Source organism: Oryctolagus cuniculus, chromosome 5 (genome assembly GCF_964237555.1).
Source record: "Oryctolagus cuniculus chromosome 5, mOryCun1.1, whole genome shotgun sequence".
NCBI classification, from domain to species: Eukaryota; Metazoa; Chordata; class Mammalia; order Lagomorpha; family Leporidae; genus Oryctolagus; species Oryctolagus cuniculus.
In genome coordinates, this window is record NC_091436.1 from 134,827,899 (window position 1) to 134,844,922 (window position 17,024).

A 17,024-nucleotide genomic window follows, 5' to 3' on the forward strand; every position below is an offset into this window, starting at 1 on the left:
GATGGCTGCTGTGAGCCATGTTGATAGGGGTGGGACTGGGGTGGAGAGCCGGAGCTGTCCCATGGGAGTGCTGGGAACGTGGCCACTTCATCTAGTATGGGGGTTGCTGTGGCCAGTAGAGGGCGCCACGTGGCCTAGCCCTCATCTAGAAACGATGGACATATCGCTTCTCGGCCTTTTGGCTAAGATCAAGTGTAGAAACGATGGACACTGCCCTGGCCAGGCCTCTCCTGTTCCAAATTCCTGCGCTCCCTGGCAAGTGTTGCCTGTGAGTCTGCCCCCAGTTAGGCGACTCAGAGGCAGGACCCAGCACAGCCGGAGCCTGCTCAGGGTCACTCCCAGTGCCATAGCTCTTACATCCAGTAAACCCCTGCCTTGTGGCTGTTTCTTGATTTGGGGGTAGGAGTTGGGGTGCAGGAAGGCCCACTCTGGAAGAGGGCCTAGGAGATCCTAACTTCCTCCAAGAGGAGGCCGCACTTAACAGCTGCCTGTCCCGAGCTCTCCACACACAGCTGCTGCGTGAAGAAATAAGCGAACGCTTGGAGGACCTGGGGGCGTGCCTGGTGCAAGACGGGCTGACTCTGGAGGTGGACAGTGAGGGGGCTCCCGGGGCAGACGGGAGCACAGAGGTGCCTGTGGTTGCTAAACCTGTGCTGGGCACTGGAACTGGCGTGGCCACCGCGGCTCACCGGGTCCAGGTGCCCACAAGGACCCGCATCAGTGCCTGCTCCACAGGTGCAGCCAGGGCCCCAGGGCAACCCTGGCTGGTGTCAAGCAGCACTCAAATCTGCGCCTCTCCAGCCCTCGCTTGTGTTCTGTCTGCTGCACTGTACTCTCCCCCACTCCTGTCTCCCCACTCTCCTCCTTCAGCTTCCTGCTAGGTGAGCACCTCTGTGCCCATGGGGGTGAAGCGTTGCAATGGGTGTCTGTGTGTTGAGCTCCTGCTCCCTGTGGGCCATCTGGGGGCTGATGAAGACGTAGATCACTGTGGGGAGACCAGACCTGGGCAGCAGGACGAGGGAGCATCCATGGGGAGTGTGGGACATCAAGGGTCCTGTGCCCAGAGCCCTGTCCGTGTGCCATGCAGGAGGGTGTGAGAGAGCCGGACCTTCCCCTAGCGCCTTGGGAAGGAGTGAGCATCGGAGCATCCCACGCTACAGGAGGGCACTGTTGAGTGTGGGCTGCTCCCAGCCCAGACGCTCCGTCTCCTCAACACCTGGGCCGCCACGGAGAGCCAAAGCCCCCAGGGAAGAGAAAGAATCGGGTTGGTTGGTAAACTAGAACCGTCTCCAGCTGGCTCAGGTCCCTAAGCCAGGCAACTGGGCCAGAGGCGTCCACTGGGGTCCAATCAGAGTAGTGGTCGTTGGGCCCCAGGGGAGGCAGCCTTGGCGCTCAGCACCGGTTTGCATGGAGTGTAGGAGAATTTGCATCTTTTGGGAAGTTGGCAGCTGTGAGGACAGAAGGGGCACTTTTTTTATTATTTATATTTTATTTTATTTAATGAACATAAATTTCCAAAGTACAGCTTATGGATTATAATAGCTTCCCCCCCACCATAACTTCCCTCCCACCCACAACACTCCCCTCTCCCACTCCCTCTCCCAGAAGGGGCACTTTTATCCCGGCCTTCAGTTTCCTGCCTCTTCCTGGGCCGGGTGTGTGAGGGAGCAGCCCCTGCGGCCAGGCAGCTCCTAGCTGACCTCCAGGGAGGAGCCCAGCTGGGTGCTAGGACCCCTGGCTCAGGCTGTGTCCTGTGTTGGCCACCCGAGTGTAGAAAACAGAGCCCTGTGTGCACCTCTGCATCGGCAAGCGTGGGATCCACTGTGGCGGTGTGGTTCTCACACAGGAGCACACACCCATGACTGGAGCATGTGGACGGCAGGCCTGCCACCCTCAGGGGTCACGGAAGGTCACACCTGCACGCACACCTTCAGGCTTCATGCTCGGTCGGCCTTTTTTTTGTTGTTTGTTTTTAAAGATTTTATTTATTTATTTAACAGGTAGAGTTATAGACAGTAAGAAAGACACAGAGAAAGGTCTTCCTTCCGTTGGGTCACTCCCCAGATGGCTGCAACGGCCGGCGCTGCGCCAGCCCGAAGCCAGGAGCCAGGTGCTTCTTCCAGGTCTCCCACACGGATGCAGGGCCCAAGGACTTGGGCCATCTTCTACTGCTTTCCCAGGCCATAGCAGAGAGCTGGATCAGAAGAGGAGCAGCTGGGACTAGAATTGGCGGCCACATGGGATGCCGGCGCTGCAGGCGGAGGATTAACCGAGTGCACCATGGCACTGGCCTGTTTGCTTTTTTGCTCTGCTTTCCTCTAAGATTACCACATTGAAATTCTTCCTGCTGTGTCCTCACAGCAACCATCCGTGGTAGGGACGGGTAGTTCTTTGCTATGGATGAGAGAGAGAGAGAGAGAGAGAGAGATGGCTGCACCGGCCAGGAGCGTCTTCCAGCCGGGGCTGTGCGGCTCCCGAGCCTGCCCTCATCCGAGGGGGAGCCTGACCACCTGCAGCAGTGCTTCTGGCCCAGCCCGCCTCATTCCGGTGCTCTAACCCCTCTGGATGCTGTGGCCCGAGACGGCCGCAGGGGAGGCCCTGGCGTGGGTCCTGGACGTCGGGGCTTTTTCCAGGGCAGCTGTGTGTGTTTGGGAGAAGAGAGTGGCCTTCCTGGGGGTGTGTGTGTGTCGTGTTTGGCCTGTGTTTGTCTGTGAGTGCACTGCTGGGGAGAACGGAGGCTGGGCTGCCGCAGGACGCTCAGTGACCGGCCTGGCTCATCTTGGGAGGCCCCTGTCCTGGGTACCCCGGCCTCCTCCCGCAGTCGGCCTCAAGTCTCAGCCATTCCCCCTCCCGCCATCTCCTTTGCTTTTCCAAAAACCTCCCCCAAGGAACACGGTCGCCTGAGGCCACCTGACAGAGGAGAGGGCGAGGAAGGAAATGGTAGTGGACCCAGAGTCGCTTAGCATTGCATTTGGCTGCAAGTGCTGGGCCTGAAAGGCAGGGCCTCACCCCACCCAGCAAAACAGGGGCTTATTCTCCCTCATGAAATATAAGGTCTTGGGGCCGGCGCTGTGGCACAGTGGGTAACACCTCTGCCTGGGTGCCAGTCCTGGCTGCTCTACTTACCATCCAGCTTCCTGCTAATGGCCTAGGAAAGCAACAGAAGATGGTCCAACAGCTTGGACACCCATGTCAGAGACCCGGACAGAGTTCCAGGCTCCTGGCTTCGCCCTGGCCCAACCCTGGCTGTTGCAGCCATTTGGGGGAATGAAACCAGCAGGTGGAAGATCTCTCTCTTCCTCTAACTCTTTCAAATAAATAAATATTTTTAAAAAATATATGAAGTCAGGACCAGCGCTGTGGCAAAGCAGGTAAAGCCGCCACCTGCAATGCCGACATCCCATATGGGCGCTGGTTCGAGTCCTGGCTGCCCTACTTCTGGCCCAGCTCTCTGCTATGGCCTGGGAAAGCAATAGAAGATAGCCCAAGTCCTTGAGCCCCTGCACCCATGTGGGAGACCCAGCAGAAGCTCCTGACTCCTGGCTTCGGATTGGCGCAGCTCTGGCCATTGCGGCCAATCGGGGAGTGAACCAGCGGATGGAAGACCTCTCTCTGCCTCTCCTTCTCTCTGTGTAACTCTGACTTTCAAAAAAAATAAGTAAATATTTAAACAAATATATATATATATATGGAGTCTAAACTTGGTACAAAGCTGACTTCAATCCTTAAAGCCTCCTCATGGTAATAAGGTAGCCACTGCAGGTCCAGTCATCACATTCCAATTCCAGGCACAAAGGAGCAATGACTGAATCAGCTCCCCCGTTATAAAGTACTGTCCTAGAATCTCCACCCAACACCTTTATTTATATATATATATATATATATATATATATATATATATATCCCCTTGTCTTTTCATTTCTTCTATCTGCATGGAGGTTGGCATTATTTTTTTAATCCAAAAAAACCAGGGTTTGGTTAGTAAGAAAGAGAAAACAGATATAGGAAGACAAGTAGCATACTCTTCCTTACACTCCTCCCTCCACCTGTGAGGCCCTCTGCCCTCGCCCCTACCCCAGCGAGGGAAGGAACCTGCAGCACAGTATCCTAACTGTGGGGGTGCTCGAGTGAAGCGGGGAGCATGCGGACGCAGCAGCCCCGAGGGCAGGGACGAGTTCTCCGGGAAGCTGATTTGAGGGACACCTTGCCCAGAGCTGGAGACACAGCAGTGACCAAGCCAGGCCCAGGCCCTGTCCCGAGGTGTAGAGCTGTGCTGGGGGCAGTCATCTCAGACCAGAACCAGAAGCAGATCTGTTCAGGCTCCTGGGGACAAAGCAGGCAGAGGCGGCAGCTGGTGGCCAGGGAACCCTCAGGAGAGGAATCTCAGTTCCCAGGGCTGCAGACCCTCGGGGCTCCTGGGAGCACAGCCACACGGACAGCTCCAGGGCAGGTGTCAGGTGCAGGGAGAGTCAAGGCGGGGGGAGGCCAGGCAGGGGGCTCCTGCCCCAGGACTGAGGTTAGCCACAGGAGCTGCAGGCCGGGACTGTCATCCCTGAGGGGTCTGGCCCCAGGGAAGCCCTTTCTGGCCACTCACTGGATGCAGCACTGAGCCCCGAGCACCCTTCTTTGTGGAGGAAGCTGCCCCAGAGTACTGGCTCCCAAATTGCCCCCTCCTGCCGGTCATGATGCCCCAGCACCACATCGCTGGGGAGGCGCTGTCCCGGGGGTCGTTACTAAGGCAGAGCACCTGCCAAGCCGCGTGATGCCTTCTCCCATCCTTACCAGGACACCCGTAGAGAAGACTTGGGGGGGGGGGGGAGCTAGTCTCTGCAGTCGAGGGTCAGGGATGCCAGGTGAGGACATTGTCCCATGGGGCCTTGAGGGCTGTGGGGTCAAAAACCACCTAGGACTGCTGTTCTTTTATGTATCTTAAAAATTTATTTGAGAGGCTGACGCTGTGGCTTAGCAGGTTAAAGCCACTCCCTGCAGTACCGCCATCCCATATGGGCGCCAGTTCGAGTCCCGGCTGCTCCTCTTCCAATCCAGCTCTCTGCTGTGGCCAGGAAGGCAGTGGAGGATGGCCCAAGTGCTTGGGCCCCTGCACCCGCGTGGGAGATCGGGAAGAAGCTCCTGCCTCCTGGCTTCGGATCGGTGCAGCTCTGGCTGTTGCGGTCATCTGGGGAGTGAACCAGTGGATGGGAAAAAAGATTAAAAAAAAAATTTATTTGGATGGCTGGCACTGTAGTGTAGCAGGTAAAGTTGCCACCTGCAGCGCCAGCATCCCAATTCAAGTCCCAGCTGCTCCACTTCTGATCCAGCTCTCTGCTGTGGCCTGGGAAAGCAGTGGAAGATGGCCCAAGTGCTTGGGCCCCTGCACCCACATGGGAGACCTAGAGGGGACTCCTGGCTTTGCATCGGCCCAGCTCCAGCATTGCAGCCATTTGGGAAGTGAACCAGTGGATGGAAGACCTCTCTCTCTCTGTGTGTCTCCCTCTCTCTGTAACTCTGCCTCTCAAGTAAATAAGTAAATCTTTAAAATTTTTTTTTTTTATTTGAGAAAGGGAGAGCGATCTTACATCCACTGGCTCACTCCCCAAATGCCCGCAATAGCCAGGGCTGGACCAGGCTAAAACCAGGAGCCTAAAACTCACTCTGTGTCTCCCATGTGTGGGCAGGGACCCAACAGCTCGAGCCTCGATCTGCCGCCCGAGGTGTGCGTTAGTGGGAAGCTGGAGTCGGACGCGGAGCCAGGGCTGGAGCCCAAGCACTTCTAATACGGGATGTGGCGTCCCACGTGGCCTCCTAGCCCCTGCGCCACACGCCGGCCCGACTGCTGCCCTTCCATCCTTCTTACCCGCTCGTGCTCACAAACACAATCCCAACTCTTCTTCCCCAGGAAGATGTACCTTGTCCCCATCCAACAGCACTGGGCAGGACACTGAGACCCTTGCCTAGGCTTTGGGTTGTCTGGGCCAAGTTCCCAGCTCCCAGTGGGCAGTGCTGAGAGACTGGCGGGACGTGGGATGCAGTGTTGCTCCCACCCGCTGGCCACGTGACGTTGGGCCATTTGCTGATGTGCTGGGCCTCGTTGTCCTCACCGTGGGATGGGCCCGGTTCTTGCTTCACGGAGTCTAAAGCAGGCTGTTCTGAGTCCCCCACCCTCACCCCCACCCCCACCCCCGACCAGGAGCCAAGCAACAGCTGGGGGGCAGCGCCCTGCAGGGCCCTGTGCGGGCCAGGTCCGCCCATGCCACATCTCCCAGATGGCATCATAAAGCCATCCACGAACCTGGGCTGCCCGGGGAACAAACAGCCCCTCCCCGGAGGCCACACCCCGCCGGAGACCACGCCAGCACGTTCTGTGGAGGGCACCGCCCCCGGGGCCAGGTGTGAGGGCAGCAGGCCCCTCGGCCTGGCAGAGTGGGGGGAGCACTGCTGAGACCTCCACCGCCCAGCCCCGGGCAGCCATGCGGAGTGGGCTCAGCCAGCGCCCCGCACAGGCAGGGCAGCCAGGCACCAGTGGCTACGTCACCCAACTTAGCTTTCCTAAGACCTGCTGGGGCTCGGAGAGGGAGGGCCTTGAGCAGGCTGCACAGTGTGTCTGAGGCAGGCCTGGGCGGGCGCCACGTCTTGAGCCCCTTTGCTGGCCCACTTGCAGGGTGGGGGTGCTAAGGAGGATCTCCAACCTCCGCTCCCCCTGGTTCCCCAGCCTCTCCCCTGCTCTGGCGCTGAGCGTCCCTGGACACTGTCAGGCAGGCCCATGCACCAGTCGGCTCTGCTGCCCCCAGCTGTGGGCCCTGCTGCACCCCTGCCCCGCCTCTAGTGTTGGGAGGACTCAGCGGGGGTCGAAGGCCCCTTCAGCCTCACCTCACCAGGTCTTCCCTGAGTGTCAGCACTAGGCGGGGGCGGGGGGAGGCACTGCTACCTCTGTGCCTGAGGAAGGGGGCACCCAGCGAGGCGGAGGGACTGACCGTGCCACCCAGGTTGTCTGTCCCCCTCCCCCTGCACCCCGCATGTGCGTCACAGGTGAGAGGCACAGGTGAGAGGCACGGGCACCCGGGGCTCAGCACCTGCTGGGCCCCTTCCCCTCCTCACCCCTCCCCCTGCCCTCTCCTCCCACTCCGGCGTCCTTGGTGTACAGGTGCTGGTCTCAGCTCCCCAGTGCAGCTCTTGGGGAAGCAGTGAGGGTGCGTGAGCGTGGGGGTGGTCGGAGACAGGGTGGGTCGGGAAGTTTCCTTACCCACAGTGACACATGGGAGGTGACACCTGAGAGGCTGGCTGGGCGGGTCCCGCTTCCTGCTGCTGCTGCCAAGTGCGTCCCAGACTGGGCGCGGGGACCCTGGCTTCTCTGAGGTGACGCAGGAGCAAGGGGAGTTCAAGGGTCAGCGGGGGAGGTGGGGCAGCTTGTGGGGGCCACCTGGGATGGTGGGGCTCAGTGCCGGGCACAGTGGCAAGAGGTCTGTAAAGGCAGAGGCAGCACTGGACAGAAAGCCCTCCCAGGACTGACCGGCCGACCCCGTGGCCCCCCGTCCAGGCCGCTGCTAACGGAGCTGGGGCCTGGAGGGCTGCGCCGTCTCGCCATTTCTCACCAGCTGTGGCGAGTTAATTATTAGCGAAGCTCCCCGGGCCTCAGTTCCCTCGCCTGCAAGAGGGGCCATGACAGCCAGGAGACGTGGGTGAAGTTACATATGCAAGCATTGGTCCACAGAAAACGCTCAGTGCATTCAAGTAGTGATGGCAGGGTTACGTGTATCATCACACAGCACAGAGCAGGCAGGGGCCCAAGCGAGCCCACCGTCCGTGTTTGGCCACCGTAGCCGGAGGTGACAACATCATGGGGCTGTGCTCAAGGCTCCAGAGCCAGGCCGCCTGCATGCACAGAGCAGCTCTGCCATGCCCAGCTGCCTGGCCGCTGTGCCTCCGTGTCTCCATCTGCAGAACAGGGCTCCCGAGGCCGCACCTGCTCTGGTGCGGAGATCCTCGGTGGGAGGCGTGGGGAGAGGGCCTGGGACCCACAGAGCAGTGCTCCCTGAACTCCGTGCTGCTGGCACTGCGTGACCGTCCCCTCTCTGGACGTCTGCCTCAGCCCTGCAAGATGAATCCTTAGACCAGGTCAGCCCGAGGCTTGTTCCACCTCTGAGGGTCGGCCACAGGCTCCCTGCCCAGCCTTTGAGAGAGGGGTGCCCCTTGTGGTGAGGGGGACAGGGCTGGCCACAGAGTCTGGAAGGAGGGCAGAGGAGAGGTAGTAGATCCCCTCCCGCCCCTCCCTCTCTACCCACGCTGGGCAGCTCTGCCCCAGCAGGGGTGGTGCTCTCGGGGGTAGGCCTGGCTTGCCCGCCATCCGGGCCGGCAGCCCCTCGCGGCAGCCTTTCCCCATCCTTGGCCTGGCCTGGCCTGGACCCCGCTGTGTGGCCGCAGGCAGACCCTTCCCTCTCTCTGTACCTGTCTTGGGCTTAGACTGCTGACAGGGGCAGTAGCCCCAAACCCCAGGGGCTGGACCGCGTACTCTGCCTTTCTTCCCTCCCCTGCTCCCCACTGCTCAACTGGAAAAGGCTTGGGCCACTTCAAGGGAGGGGCTGCCTGGCTGATCCCAGGGTGGGGTGGGAAGGTGGGAAACCACACACCAGGAAGCAAATCCTATTCCCGGTCACCCTTCCCATGGGCCCTGGCCATTGTTGTCCCAGGTGAGCCTGGAGGAGGAGGCCGAGCCCCACACCTTCACCTGTCCCTGGGGACATTCTCAGCCCCAGCCCCAATTCACCTCCCGCTCCCCAGTTGGAACCTACAGCCCCCCCCAGAGTCCAGCTGTCTGCCCATCTGTGCTGTAGTCTCAGGGTGCCAAGCAGGGTGCAGCCTTGTGGGGGCAATCTGTGCCGGACCCCAGGTCCCGAGCCCGGCAGAGTCCAGGAAGGCAGAGGAGAGGAGAAGATGCCTCTGTGGGTTCTGAAGATGGAGGCCTCAGGCACGTGGAAAAGTCTGGAAACGGGGCTGCTTGCTTTGTTCCCAGCTGTGCCCTGTGTCAAGAAGGGGTTGGCTGGTGCCCAGCAGATGTTAGAAGTTGGTGTCCGGGGCGGGGGTGGGGGGCTCCTGGCACCTCCTAGGGTGAAACAAAGCCAGATGGGTGGCAGGGCAGGGTCACCCCGGGCTCTCTGTCCTTTCTTGTATGGCCATGGGTAGCCAGGGAAGGGTTTTTGGGGGTGCAGCCCTGTCTCACTCCACGCCCCACTCCCCACCCTTCCTGACTGATTCAGCTGCCCTTTCGGGATCTGTGGATCCGTTGAAGTAGCACATATTTGGCACCTACTGCATACCAGAATTTTTGCTGTGGGCTGGAGGTGCATCTGACAGTCCTGCCTACCTCTCCCCCTACCCCAGGTCAGAGGCGAAGTCTAAGGTGCGTGGCAGTGCCCTGGGGGATCTGTTGGCCCGGGGGACTGCATGTCTGCACGAGGAAGTGTGAGGAAATTTGTTCCCGGGCTCTGCATCTGGACCCCAACTTCCCCTGAGGCCATGGGGCACAGGGAGTGGGCGCCCCCTGGCATCGAGTACTTCCTGGTACAGTTTAGCTCAGTTCCTGGGAACTGCAGCTGGCCCTGTGCCAGGAAGTGGCCGTGGGGAGGGCAAGGCAGGACAGGGCCGTGGCCGTGGTGTGGCCACCCCTCACGCCCGCCGTCCTCCTCCCAGTTCTGCCCTCTAGCCGTGTCCCCTCACTCCCTAGCCCCTGCCAGGGCGTGCCTTCCTTCATCCGTGCATTAATCTCTTTCATTTATTCGTGGGCCCCGCCTGGCAGGGGGACAGGAGAGCAGCTGGGAGCGCCAGGCTCCTGGGTCACTCGCTGGGCCCCCGCCCCAGGGGTCAGGGCTATGGAGGCAGGCATGGTACAGGGGGCATCTGAGGGGCCAGGGTCTGTGCCTGGAATCCCCTCAGCTACACCGCAAACCCCTGCTGGGGGTTGGGTCCTGATGATGTCAGGCCGCTGCCTGGAGCCCAGGGTGTCTCTGACATTAGGGTGTCTCTGACATCATCCCGCAGAGACGGTGCCTGGGCCCTCCCTCTCCTCATCCGTAAGGCAGGGGCACTTCAGAGCCCAAATTACAGGACTGGGGTGAGAAATAAGTGAGCTGATGCATGTAGCATTGTCAGTAATCATCTTTTTTTAAAAAAAGAAAATTGGGGGCACTGGCACTGTGGTGTAGCAGGTAAAGCCACCGGCATCCCAAATGGGCACTGGTTCAAGTCCTGGCTGCTCCACTTGTGATCCAGCTCTCTGCTGTGGTCTGAGAAAGCAGCAGAAGATGGCCCAAGTGCTTGGGCCCCTGCACCCGCATGGGAGACCTGGAAGAAGCTCCTGGCTCCCGGCTTTGGATCAGCCCAGTTCCGGCCGTTGCAGCCATCTGGGGAGTGAACCATTGGATGGAAGATATCTCTCTCTCTCTTTCTGCCTCTCTCTCTCTGCCTCTCTGTAACTCTACCTTCCAAATAAATAAATAAATCTTAAAAAAAAAAAATCAAAGGGCAGAGTAAAATGGCTGCAAACGGGGCATCCAGCCCCAGCCCGGAATTGGGGGAGGGTCCTGACTGGACCACAGAGGTCCTGGGCTCTAATCCCTGCCCTGTCTGGGCCTCAGCAAAAAAGGGAGCTGGTTGGGCTGTGACTTGCTACCTTTCTCCTGGCTCTGCCTCCTGGATTCAAGATCTAAACTCCATTGCAGGAGACAGTCAGACACCCCACCCCACCCCTCCCCGCCAAGATCTTCATTCAAAAGCCACCTGAGGGGCGACGCTGTGGTGTAGCGGGTAAAGCCACTTCCTGCAGCACCGGCATCCTATATGGGCGCCGGTTCGGGTCCCAGTTGCTCCACTTCCAATCCAGCTCTCTGCTAATGCGCCTGGGAAGGCAGTAAAGATGGCCCCAGTACTTAGGTCTCTCTACCCACCTTGGAGACCCAGAAGAAGAAGCTCCTGGCTCCTGGCTTCGGATTGGCCCCGCTCCAGTCATTGCAGCCATTTGGGGAGTGAACCAGCAGATGGAAGACCTCTCTCATTCTGCCTCTGCCTCTCTGTAACTCTACCTTTCAAATAAATAAATAAGTCTTAAAAAAAAAAAAAAGAAAAAACCCAGTTACCTGAAAAGGTAGACATCGACACCCCTTAACCTCCCCACATATACAACCACAGACCCACTCAGAGCCCCACGCAGGTACACACACAGACAATCAGACACAGCCACATACACTTAAAATCCTCCTGACACTTCCTGCCCAGCTTCTCTGCTCCATTTGGGACCCCCAGCAGCAGCGAGCCCTCCTGTCCCTGCGTCCTCTCCCTGGGGTTTATCTGTGGGCTCTCTCCAGCCCCCGCGCAGCCTCCGCGGGCTGTCTTTGCCCCCGTGCTCGGCATGTAGTAGGTGCCCAATAAACGTTTGCTGAAGGTGTGACTGCTGTGGGTGTCGGGCACACACCAGGCCGGGGCTGCCGAGGAGGCTGCCGGAAGCTGGGGGGAGACGTGAGGGTGTGGCGTTCGGGGCAGGACGGAGGGAGAGGGAGGTGCCCACCTGGCCGTGACCAGGGTGCCCAGGTCCACGTGTGCGAGTGCAGGGGTGCCCTTGCAGGTGGCAGGGCCAGGTCCTCCCCCCCCCCGGCCCCCCGACTCTGTTCCTGGACTGTCTCCTCTGGCCCAGGCGGAAGGCAGTGGTGGGCTGGAAGGAAGGCCTGACCCTGCTGGCTGGAGAGGCTGGGAAAGCTCCGGGCCCTGATAAGGTGGGTAAATTTCAAAGGGGCTGGGGGGCAGGGCTACTGATATGGGGGCGAGTGCTGCCAGCGGCTCCCCCACCTCCCACCCGGCACCCGCCCAGCCCCCAGCTGGTGTGCGAGCAGAACAGGTTCCGATTGTGCTCTTATCTGGGCTGTGGTTTTGTAAGGCCCCGCTGGCCCTGCGGGAACAGGGGGAAAGGCAGCGGGCAGTGACGCGTGGGGCCCTCCACTGCCACCCCCCACGATGGCAGGGCCACGACAGCAACCCCCGCAGGGCGCGGGGCGTGGCGGCTCGGGTGGGGGCTCAGCCCCAGATCCTGCCAGCCACCAACCTCCCAGTGCACCTCAGTTTCCTTACCGAGGTTGAAAGAGGGAAGCGGGCACGTGGGGCGCGCGGGTCAGGGGGGCAGCTGGAGAGGCCACTTCTGCCCCTCTCCAGCACACCCCACCGTGAGCCCCTTGGGGCCTCCGCCTGGCTCCCTCCCCTCATCCTGCTAGGGGATGCTGGGGATCCTGACGCCTGCAGACATGCAGACAGCGTCCTGGCCCTTTCTGTCCTGCGTTCAGCACCCTGCAGCCGACAGTGCTCCTGGCTTTTGCTGCTCAGGGCCCTCCCCAGCGTGTAAGCCCGACAAGGCTCCCCGCAGCCTCCCGCCAGCAGCCCAGGGCGGCTGTGTCTTGGAACGCGACCATGCCCAGGTTGGAGAGGGTACAGGGCAGGCCAGGTGTCCTGTCGGTCCCCACAAGCAGGCCTGCGGCTTCCCCAGGCCTGAAGCCCATCCCTGGCCTGAGTCCTGCCTGGCTGGGTGTTTGGGGAAACTGGGATCCCCAGGCCCAGAGACCCCGTCCGTGTCACGGGGTGGAGAGGGCCACGCGCCACGGCTCGTGGCAAACAGTGGGTGTTCCTGAGACCAGGAAGTGTGCAGATGCTACCACAGGCCGGACACCAGGGGTCATCTGCGCCCTCTGAGCTGAGGGACCAAGCTGTGAACTCCGGCCACCCCGTCCCCTGTGCCCATACAGGGCCTGGCACAGACTCAGAGCCTAACAGACGCTTGCCAGGCTGGGCAGAGCCACGTGTCACGGCCCCGGCGTGCCCGAGGGAAGCCAGGCTCCCTGTGGGGCCTCTGGGGACACAGCCACTCCCACCCTAGCCATTCCCTGTCCCCTCACCTGCCATCCGGCTCAGTGTGGTGTCTGGAAAGAGCTTTCGACAGCCCCAGCCTGGACCCCGCCTCTACTACTGCCCAGCCCGCACTCCAGGGAAGCCACTGAACTCTTTCCATCACCTGTGACACAGGCAGTGAGCCCTCCAGCGGCTGGGCTCCGTAGCTTTCAGCAAGAGAGCCAGGGCCACACGGGAGCGCAGGCCCCAGCCCTGCACCCAGGGTCCCATCTGGGTGCCCGGCTCCAGCTCATCACACCTCAACAGGGAGCCCTCCCCCTGGCTGACCCACCGCCTCCAGGCTGGAGCCCGGGCCTGGGGGCGGGGCTTGTGTCACTCAGGAGCCGCCTGGCAGCCTCATCTCTGGGTGGCTGGCAGGGGTCCCAGCTCTGTCTCTGCCACCACCCGCAGGCGGTAGCTCCTTGGAGGGTGGGGCCCAGGAGGAGGGGAGTAGTGCAGGGAGATGGGGGCAGAAAGAAAGCTGGGAAAGCAAGCCGCCTGACTGGCCCACCCGTCCCGGCCACCCGTGAGACTCCCTGCCCTCGCCAAATGCAACCGTGGCTGTTGTCAACTGGCGCTCACCCATCACTGGCCGCGAGCAAGGTCGGCCCTGTCGTGATATGTACTCAGAGGAGGCACGGGTGCCTGCCCGTGGTCACGCAGCCAGGACTTGGGGGCGCTGACTCCCAGCCATGCCTGCGGCCAGGGGCGGGGCTCAGGCCGGCTGCTCCGGAAACCCTCAGCGGGGTTGGGTTGGAGGCTGTCAGTGGCTCCCGGGGCGCTGCCTTGAGGAGCAGAAGGGAATGCTGGGAAGGGGAAGAGGAAGAGGAAGACTCTGGATGGGCAGGGCTCCGGCCCGGCCCTGGAGAAGCTCAGTTGCATTTGCACCCTAGGGAAGGGAGCTACCGATCCATCCCAGGGTCCCTGCGGCTCCCTCAGGAAGAGGCGTCCTTATGGCCTCTGTCACCCTGGGCCGGTGTGGGCTGTGTATGGGACCCCACGTCTGGAGGGGGTGGCAGTGGGGCAGGCATTGCCCACAACAGATGGGCGGGGTCTGGGTGGAGGGAGAAGAGGTGGCGGCCAGAGGAGGATTAGGGAGGAGACCAGCCTGGGAGAGCTGAGGGCGGCAGGCCTAGTGGTCCTCGTGACCTAAGCTAAGGACCTGGGACTTGACCTTGTGGGGACCCAGGGGGTAGTAACAGGGTCCTTTCACACACAGGGCAGTCAGGGGACCTGCAGGCTTGAGATTGTCTCTGCTTCCCGGCTATGGCCCTGGGCACCATGAATGGCTGAGAGCAGGTCCTTTATAAAGAACACAGTACTGGAAGCCAGCAAGGCCAGAGGACATCCCTGCTGTGGCACCCCATGGTGGAAGGCAGAGGGCAAGAGACAGGAAGGAGGCTGAACCTGGATTTTTCTAGGAACAGCTCCCAGGCTGACCAAGCCCCTCCAGCAGTAGCACCGTGAATCTGTTCATTAGGGCACAGCCCCCAGCACCTGATCACCTCCTGTTCTACTTTATTTGAGAAGCAGAGAGAGAACTATTGATTGATCTTCTACCTGCTGGCTCACTCCCCAAACGCCTGCAAGTCAAGCTGGTCTAAGCGGAAGCCAGGAGCCTGAAATTTCATCCAGGTCTCCCACGTAGGTAGCAGGGATCCGAGGACTTGAGCCATCACCTGCTGCCTCCCAGGCACATTAACAGGAAGCTGGAATCAGAAACGGAGCCAGGACTTGAACCCAGGCATTCCAATATGGGACGTGGGCATCTTAACCCCTACATCAAATGCCAACGCCCCAGACACCTCCTAAAGGTCCCACCTGTCACCATGGTTGCCCTGGAGATCAAGTTTCTCACACACGAGCTTTGGAGGACATATGCACACCATAGCAGGTGTGTCATTCAAGTGTTGGACACGGCGCCGGCACGTGCTATAGCGGTTAGGGCACTGTGTGCGACACCTGCATCCCATAGCCGAGTCCCTGCTTCTAGTCCCAGCTACTCCACTTCCAGTCCAGCTTCCCGCTGATGCTCACCGTGGGAGACAGCAGATAATGGCGCAGGCACTCGGGCCCCCGCCACCATGTGGGAGACCTGGACTGAATTTCAAACTCCTGGCTTCAGCCTGGCCAAGCCCTTGCTATTGCGGATATTTGGGGGATTAGCCAGCAGATGAGATCTGTCTCTTTTTGTCTCTCTGCCTTTTAAATACAACAAACACACGAAAAGTTCGGGCCTCAGTTTCTTCAGCCGGGAAGTGGGCACAGTAATACCTCCCTGGCCAGCTTGCTGTGAAGAGTGAGCCGATGCGTGTGGAACACGTGGCTGTGGTGGGCGGTGAGCGTGGCGCTGGCACCGGACAGCTGGGGTCGCAGCACTCTGTTCTATCTCCCACCACACCGAGCTGGGAGGCCTCCCAGCCGGGGGGGAGGGGCCGTTGGCCATCAGACCCCGCCCAGTCACAAAGCTGGTCAGATCCGAGCTGCTGCCAAGCCGCTGGGTGGCCCAGGGGCTGAGGGTGGCACTTGGAGCCCCCTCACGGGCTAAGGATGGGCCCGAGTCAGTCCTCTCCTGCCCTGGAGTCTGCCAGACTTGCTTGGGTGGGGACCGAACCCGCTGCAGGCCCCAAGCAGCCTCTCAGGGCTGCACCGAGTGAGCCCCAGCTGAGCAGGAGGGGTCCTCCCCTCCGACCCTCGTGGAGCATCTTCAGGTGTGGGTGAGCACAGCCGCCGTCCACACACGTGCAGGCCGGCCAATCCCTGGACGCTCCTATGAAGTGCCTCCTTTGGCCCAGCTTCAAGCTGTACCCATGGTTCAAAGGTCAGCCTTCCCGGGGCCAGTGCAGTGACGCAGGGGGTTAATCCTCCGCCTGTGGTGCCAGCATCCCAGATGAGCGCCAATTCTAGTCACGCTGCTCCTCTTCCTTTTTTTTTGACAGGCAGAATTAGACAGTGAGAGAGAGAGACAGAGAGAAAGGTCTTCCTTCCACTTCCTTCCATTGGTTCACCCCCCAAATGGCCACCACGGCCAGTGCTGCGCTGATCCGAAGCCAGGCACTTCCTCCTGGTCTCCCATGCGGGTGCAGGGCCCAAGGACCTGGGCCATCCTCCACTGCACTCCTGGGCCACAGCAGAGAGCTGGACTAGAAGAGGAGTGACCGGGGTAGAATATGGCGCCCCGACTGGGACTAGAACCCAGGGTGCCGGCGCCGCAGGTGGAGGATCAGCCTAGTGAGCTGCGGTGCCCACCTTTTTTTTTTTTTTTTTTCCTCCTCTTCTGATCCAGCTCTCTGCTGTGGCCTGGGAAAGCAGTAGAAGATGGCCCAGAAGCTTGGGCCCCTGCACCCACGTGGGAGACCAGGAAGAAACTCCTGGCTCCTGGCTTCAGTTCTGCACAACTCTGGCCATTGCAGCCATGTGAGGAGTGATGGAAGCGGATGGAAGACCTCTCTCTCTGTCTCTCCCTCTCACTGTTTGAAACTCTACCTCACAAATAAATAAATGAAATATTAAAAAAAAAAAAAAAAACCAGTCAGCCCTCCCAAGGGCCAGCTCCTCACCCAGGCCACTCAGCATCACGAGAGTGTCCCGTCTTCGGACACCTGTCAGCCTGCTGGGCTGCTCCAGGCAGGGTCAGGCCTGGTTGTGACTATGGAGTCTGCACTCGAAGCCACTTTCTAAAGCAAAAGGCCTGTTTCTCCCGTGAAATAGAGACAGGAGCCCCGCAGTCGGGAGCTGCTGTGGCGGTTTTATTGCGTCCTCAGAGATCCAGCAGCTTCCCACCGCACGGCCCCACCACGCTCTCCCACAGCCAAGATGGCAGCCAGAACATCGGCTTTCACGGCTGCAGCCAGGCCACAAGGGGGAGGCGGCAGAAAGAAGGTGGCGAGTGATGCGTGTCAACTTGAGATGTATTATTTGAAAGGCAGAGTCAGAGAGAGAGAGAGAGAGAGAGAGAGAGAGGTCTCCCTTTCTCTGCTTTACTTCCCAAATGGCTGCAACAGCCAGGACTGGGCCAGACTGAAGCCAGGAGCCAGGAGCTTCCTCCGGGTCTCCCATGCGAGTGCAGGGGCCCAAGCACTTGGGCCATCTTCTACTGCTTTCTC

At 60.4% G+C, this 17,024-nt stretch overlaps 1 long non-coding RNA gene across 1 annotated transcript; it reads right to left on the reverse strand.

The window, feature by feature from the left end:
• Positions 1–4,915: 4,915 nt before the first annotated feature.
• On the reverse strand, positions 4,916–6,155 carry LOC138849676 (uncharacterized). The gene is made up of 2 exons (XR_011388720.1): positions 5,855–6,155; positions 4,916–5,176 (listed from the first exon to the last, which is right to left on the reverse strand). It is a non-coding gene; the product is annotated as an uncharacterized lncRNA (long non-coding RNA).
• Between the last annotated feature and the right edge of the window lie 10,869 nt (positions 6,156–17,024).